Raw genomic sequence first — 6,850 nt, forward strand, 5'->3', positions numbered from 1 at the left:
AATTCTGGACTGTGAGGGTGGGCAGGCCCTGGCACAGGTTGCACAGAGAAGCTGTGGCTGCCCCTGGATCCCTGGAAGTGTTCCAGGCCAGGCTGGAGCATCCTGGGATGGTGGAAGGTGTCCCTGCCATGGCAGGGGTGGGATGGGATGGGATTTCAGGTCCCTTTCAACCCAAACCATCCTGAGATCCTCTAAACAGCCCCTGAATGACACCTGCAGCTCCCACTGCACGTGGAACTCATGGCACATGGGATCAGAGCATCAATAGGGATAAATGTTCCCATTCCTGCTTCATAGAGAGGTTTCCAGGCCTGGGATCAGGTTTATGTTCAGCCATCAGTGGGGATGGTTGGGGCTGGGAAAATTAAACTTTGGGATGGCAAAAGCCTGGATTTGGTGCTCCAGGGAGGGGAATAAACCCCAGGAAAAGAGAAAAACTCTCTCAGCTCTAAGGTTAGGATCAAGCAGGTATCACCTGGTGGGTGAAACCTTTCTGGCTGGGAAGTCTCCAGTGAGGCTCTCAAGCAGCCGCCAAATAAAAATAGCAGAAGAAAGAGCAGCAGGTGTTTTAAAAGTAGATTTAATAAATAAATTACAGGAAAAATAAGATGGAATTGCTCATATTGATGCAACACCAATATTAGCATGTTTAGGGGAGCCTCTCAGTCCATGTCTCAGGGGTTCAGTGCCTAACTTAAGTCAGGCTAAAACAGATTTCCTTTTCCTTACTCCATTTGAGAATCTCTGCTATTGTCTTGATTTTCCACCACGGCATGTAATGGTCTTGACTCATAGTACCACCTAAAATTTACAGAGGAGAATTGCATTAAAAAATAAGTGAAAAAGCTAAAAGGATAAAATGCTTTCAAATACCCTGGCAGCAGCTTAAAGATATGGTACAGGCTCCAGCTTAATATGTAACACTCCTTAATAAAGACCCTAAAGGAATTTTTAAAAGCAAAGAAGTTAAGTAGCAGAGTGGGGAAGGCTATTAGGAACAAAAAAGATAGCTGTCAAAAATGAGGGAAATGGAATATAGCACAAACACTGGCAAATATAAAACCACACCAAGGCAAGAGGAGAAGATATTTCGAAGCAGTTTACCAGAGGCATAAAAATGCTCATAAAAAAAACAGAGGCAGAAATTCAACCAGGGACTCACTGGGATCAGAAGCAGTGAAAGTGAGAAGTTTGGGGTGAAGTAAAACACTGGTGGGCTGAGTAAATGAACTCCCCATGTGTCTGGGCTTGAGACTCCCACAGAAAAACTCCTTTTCTGCAGTGCCTCTGATGAGCTTCTCAAATATAAGTATCACCAAGAAAATTTTGGAATATAAAGGTAAATTGGCAGAGGAGCAAATTTCCAGAGAGGTCACTGGCCCAATAATTAGAAAGAGATTCAAATACAATATTAATAATTGTATAATTCCATAAAACATTGTATAAATCATTTTATATATTTGCATTTGTAGAATTCTGTGAAAAGTTGCACTTGTCTGCAGGATGAGAAATAACAAACTTGCTACTGAAGAAGCAAGCTTAAAAAATTAAACTTTACTGAAGAAGCAATAAAAAACTTAAAAGAGTCAGAGACCACGTCATTTTTCATTACACAAATGAAAACCCAATGGAGTTCAGGTAAATATGGATACCTGGGATGCACTGGGAAGATCTCATACACCAGGGAAAGGGCAATAGGAAGTTTTTGCAGAAAGAAATCAAAGTTTATAAGGCATTCACACCCCTTAAAGCAGTCAATGAATATGTTGGAGGAAGTGATTGCATGTGTATCACATACCTGGGGTTCAGCAAAGCTTTGGCACCACAAGAGCTGTCAAAGAGATAAAAGTTACATGAGATAAAGAAAGGGATGCATTGATTAGCAGCTGAGTCAAGAGAAACCAAAGGCTGGAAATCAGTTTTCATTTTCACAGTGGGGAGAGGTTATTGCTGGGATTTTGAGGTATTGTGGGGCCCTGGTCAGGCTGCTGACTTCTAATGGGAAAGTTTGCTGACAAGCCAAAAAAATTTTAAGCTGACTGCAAGGAGTTCTAGAAGGACCCAGCAAGAAAATGTCCAAGTAAAGTAGATAGACAGACATGGCTAAGGTCATATTCCAATGGCTGGCTCTAATTGAGCTATTGTCATTCCAGAAAGGCATCCCCAGGACTACAGGTCCTTCTCTTGAAAGAGAATTATCTAAGTCACAAAATGTGCCCAGATGGTTCTGTAGGTCCTTTACAGCAACGTGGGTTATTCCAGAGGGATGTTCTGAGTCTCTTTTCCTGTGCCCCACAGCTCCCCGCTTTTCTGAGGAGACTCCTGACTCCTAATGGGAAAGTTTGCTGACAAGCCAAAAAACATTTAAGCTGACTGCAAGGAGTTCTAGAAGGACCCAGCAAGAAAATATCCAAGTAAAGTAGATAGAAGATGACCTTAGCCGTATCTGTCTAATGGCTGGCTCTAATTGAGTCATTGTCATTCCAGAAAGGCATCCCCAGGTGTGACAGGCACCACAGGTCCTTCTCTTGAAAGAGAATGATCTAAGTCTAAAACACAAAATGTGCCCAGATGGTTCTGTAGGTCCTTTACAGCAACCTGGGTTATTCCAGAGGGATGTTCTGAGTCCCTTTTCCTGTGCCCCACAGCTCCCCCCTTTCCTGGAACACCAGCACTGTGCACTCATTTTGCAGCTCAGTTCCTGAGGGACCTGTGTTAGCTAAGGGGCAGTGAAAATAAACTCCTTTTGTGTGTGCCTGCCAAAACCAGAACACTGGCATCCCAAATCTCGGTGTTGCCTTTACTGCACTTTTCCCAGGAGGATTCAGGTCCAGCCACAGCTCCAGCTCCTGCTGAGGAATTTGCAGCCCAGAGCCAAGTCCCCTCTCAGATCACCACATCCCTCTATCCTATCCCAGCTGCTGGTTTGGGAACCGACTTTTGCTCTTCAAGATTTCACCCCCTTTTCTTTATTAATTTTGCCTCCATTGCAAAGTTAACACAAATACAGTGGTGGGATGCAAAAGATGGACAGAGTTTCCCTATAATTTACTTGTACCTAATTTAGGGGAAATTCTGCTGCTCTGACCTTTATCCCTGCAGACAAAGCTGGTGGATATGGATCCCTGGATCCCATCATCCTCCTGCAGGAGCCATCCCTGGCACTGACGGTCCCCATTCCCCAGGGGAGCAGCTTCCAGAGCAGATGGCTGGGTCCCCATGCACAAAGAGGAATTCAGCCATCCCATAAATCAGCCAGACTTCCCCCAGTCAGACATAATGAGAGCACCCCAATCATTGCAGGATATGGGGTAGGAGAGGAGCACTGCTTTCCAAGCACTGGAGCTCTGGCACAGCACAGATCTGTGGTCTCAGCCTGGCTCTGGTGTGAAAGGCTCCCTTGGTTATCCAATTGCAATCCCTGAAAACCCTCTCTAGCTGCTGGTATCACCCAAGGAATTTTTATCAGCCAAGAAATCCCCTTTTTAGAAGATGCTCAAGGAGTCTCAGGATGATGGGAGCCATCAGTACCAGCATTATGAATCTCAGACCCAAAACTTCCCCAGCCTGCAGATGCCAAAATATTTCACCCACCAGCAAAGCATGAACACCCACAAAGACACTTTAAAATCAAACATCACTTCCACATATTTCTGCTACAGAGAATGAAATGCATTTTAGAAATTATTGCATATTAGAAACGAGAGACATTCCCCCAGCTCCCATTCAGCCAGCAGATAATCAGCAGGCTACAGAAACCTCCTCCACACCTCCAGTGAGATCCAGCCCGGGCTGTTCCCCAGCAGGATTCAGCTCCACAGCAAAAGCACTGAGTCCATGGGAGCCCATCCCTTTGTCTCCCCAAATTCCTTATCACTGCCTTTGGCAATCTTTGCAGCACTGATTTTGGAAAAGGAAAACACTCTGAGACTTGGTGGAGTGGGACAGAAAGGACTGTGGGATCTTGGTGGGACCTCGTGTTCTTTGAGGAAGTTTTATGTGGGGGTGGTGGAGCACTGAGCAGGTTGTCCAAAGAGCAAAGTGCTGATGGGTGACCAGCACTGGAAACATTCAAGGCAGAGGTTGGACAGGGCTCTGAGCAACCTGCTCTGGCTGAAGGTGACAAGATGACCTTAAAGGGTCCCTCCCAGCCCAAACTACTCTGTGAGTCCATTCTGTGGTTCACAACAACTTGGGAGTTCTGTCTTCGTGGGCAGCAAGACCTGGCAATTCATCATTTCCTCCTCTACATCTTGTTAGGGTGAAGAGATGCCAGGCCATACCTGAATATGTAATAAAAGCAGCATTTGGTCTCCAAAATGTATACACCAGTAAAGCCTTATGACTCCCTCCCAGCATCTGACATTCTTTTCCCTGCTGTAATTTACTGAGTGCATTGCCAGGTGCCCCTGGCAGGCTTCCAGGCTGCCTTCAGCCAGCCAGTGCATAAACTCAGAGGAAAAAAAGAAGGAAAAAAAGGCTGCTACAGCCCCCAACCCCTTGAAATCCGAGCAAGAGGGGGAAAAAAAAAACCAAGAAAAAAAGAAAACCACAACAAACACACCACCAAAAAAGCAGCGACCACCATGGGCGCGCAGATGTCGGGAGGATGTGGCGGAGGGAGCGACATCCTGCAGCATCCTGTAACATCAACGTGCAGCTCCCAAAATCCGGAGCGCTGCCTTCCTGCCGGCCGCGGGAGCTCGCAGGGGTGGTTATGGATGGTCACTCATCCTCCGTGCGGGTAATTAGTCAGTCATTATCTTTACAAGCTGAAAGGCTCGCTATTGTCGGGATTCCGGTCGGGTTGTCTCTGTTATGGGCTCTTTAGGAGATGGACGGGCTGGAACGGTGCTTCACAGCAATCAGGTAATGGCTGAGAAACACGATCCTGGTGGGCCCTGATTGCTCCTGGAATCGCTGGGAGATGGAGATGCCTTGTACCTCATCAGATAATGCCTCTCCTTAACAAAGGAGCCGAGTTATCATGGAAGAGGCTGAGAGCTCCTGCCTTTCCTCGCGTTGCTGAGATTTACCAGCTCTGATAGAGGGGAAGATTTTGTATGGAAACACCAGAAGAATCTGTGAAAAGTGTGTGATACATTTTTTTTTTTTTGGTACAGACATACCTGCTGTTGCCATTAAGAGAGAGAAGATGAATGAGGAAAGCCTTTGAGCTGAAAGAAAATCAACATGAATTCATTGCTAAGGGTTAGCAATCATATACAGAGAGTACATCCAACCCCAGCAACAGAAAATACATTAGTGAAGGAATCAAAAGAACAGGAAACCACTCGCTAATAAAAATCACCATCTGCCTTCTGGAGTAAAGGAGTCCCTGGGTCAGATGTTTTAGTCAAATTCAAGCATCCAGGAAAGCAAAGGCAATCTTATAAATCCCAATCTGGTGGTGGAAAATCACATTGTGGAAAATCACATTGTGGAATGGGTTGAGTTGGAAGGGACCTTAAAGCCCACCTTGTTCCAACCCTCTGCCATGGCAGGGACACCTTCCACTAGACCAGGTTGCTCCAAGCCCCTTCCAACCTGGGGAAAGCAAAAGCAACCTTATAAATCCAAATCTGAAAATCACATTGTGGAATGCCTTGAGTTGGAAGAGACCTTAGAGCCCGTCTTGTTCCAACCCTCTGCCATGAGCAGGGACAATTTCCACTAGACCAGGTTGCTCCAAGCCCCATCCAGCTTGGTCTTGCCCAAAAGTTCTCATTTCACAAGATTCATTTTATGTATTATTTTATTTATTTCGTGTTTTGTTCGCCTGATTTTGGGGAAGAGATGGGATCAGAGCCATAGGAAGCCTCCTCATCCAAGAGCTGACCCAACCTGCAGCTCATTAGTGAGGCCCTACACAGCCAAACCCTCTGCTCGTCCCATCTGCAGCAGCCAAGGCCTCGGTGACCTCAACCCCCCCACCTGGGATCCCCAACCCTGCCAGGGCTGCTTATAAATCTTTACATTTGAGACACAGGGCAATCGATAATTCCAGGATGCAAATGGAGCATATGGAGACTATAGCAGGCGGCACAAAGGCAGAAGCCACAGGCCATCTCCATGATCAGAAAGAGAAAGAGCTGCTAATTATGCAAAGGTCATTGACTGAGCATGGTGCTACATTTAAATATTTCAGCGTGTCTGTGCCTGGATCATCTCACAAATGTTGTGTTCATGTGGGCAAATGCTCCTCTGTTTTTGGGAAGATAAGGAAACACAGAAAAAGTGCAGATGTCTCTGGTTTGTGCCACATGAGAACTTTAAAGCAGACTGAAGCGTCCTGAGGGCTTTGGGGATCTTTTTTTTTTTTTTTTTTTCTTTTCTTCTCTCCCTGTAGTTAGCTATTCATGCTTTGACTCCTGGTTACTCCGTGAAATCAAGATAAACATTTCTACCTCCCAAAATTCGCATCGTCTCTGTGCCTTGCTGATGGATGCAGTGATGGATGCAGCGATGGCAGCTTGGTGCTGCGGGGTGCCACCTCCACCCCGGCCACCCTGTCACCTCCTCTGTGCCCACAGGGCACGGCTGGCACGGCAAGGCGAAGGAGACAAAGTTTGACTTTTATTCTTTCCCCTCCTCCCCTTTGCAAATGCGTAACAGTGAGAAGGGACATTGTCCGCAGGTCGTGGGAAGCACAAAGCCACGGCTGTGCTGACCTCCTTATAAAAATTCAGGCCTGTCCTCGTTTTTCCTGGAGGTTTTTGGTGGTTTGCACACACGTATCTTTGTCCTCTCCCCACCCCCAGCACCGACCAGTCCCACAGCCTCCAGTGCAGCCCAGCCCTGCTGCCCACACCAGCAAATCCTCACAGACACAGCCAAAACTTCAACAATC

The sequence above is a fragment of the Zonotrichia leucophrys genome, chromosome 5, assembly GCF_028769735.1.
Source record: "Zonotrichia leucophrys gambelii isolate GWCS_2022_RI chromosome 5, RI_Zleu_2.0, whole genome shotgun sequence".
In the NCBI taxonomy this organism is placed as follows: Eukaryota; Metazoa; Chordata; class Aves; order Passeriformes; family Passerellidae; genus Zonotrichia; species Zonotrichia leucophrys.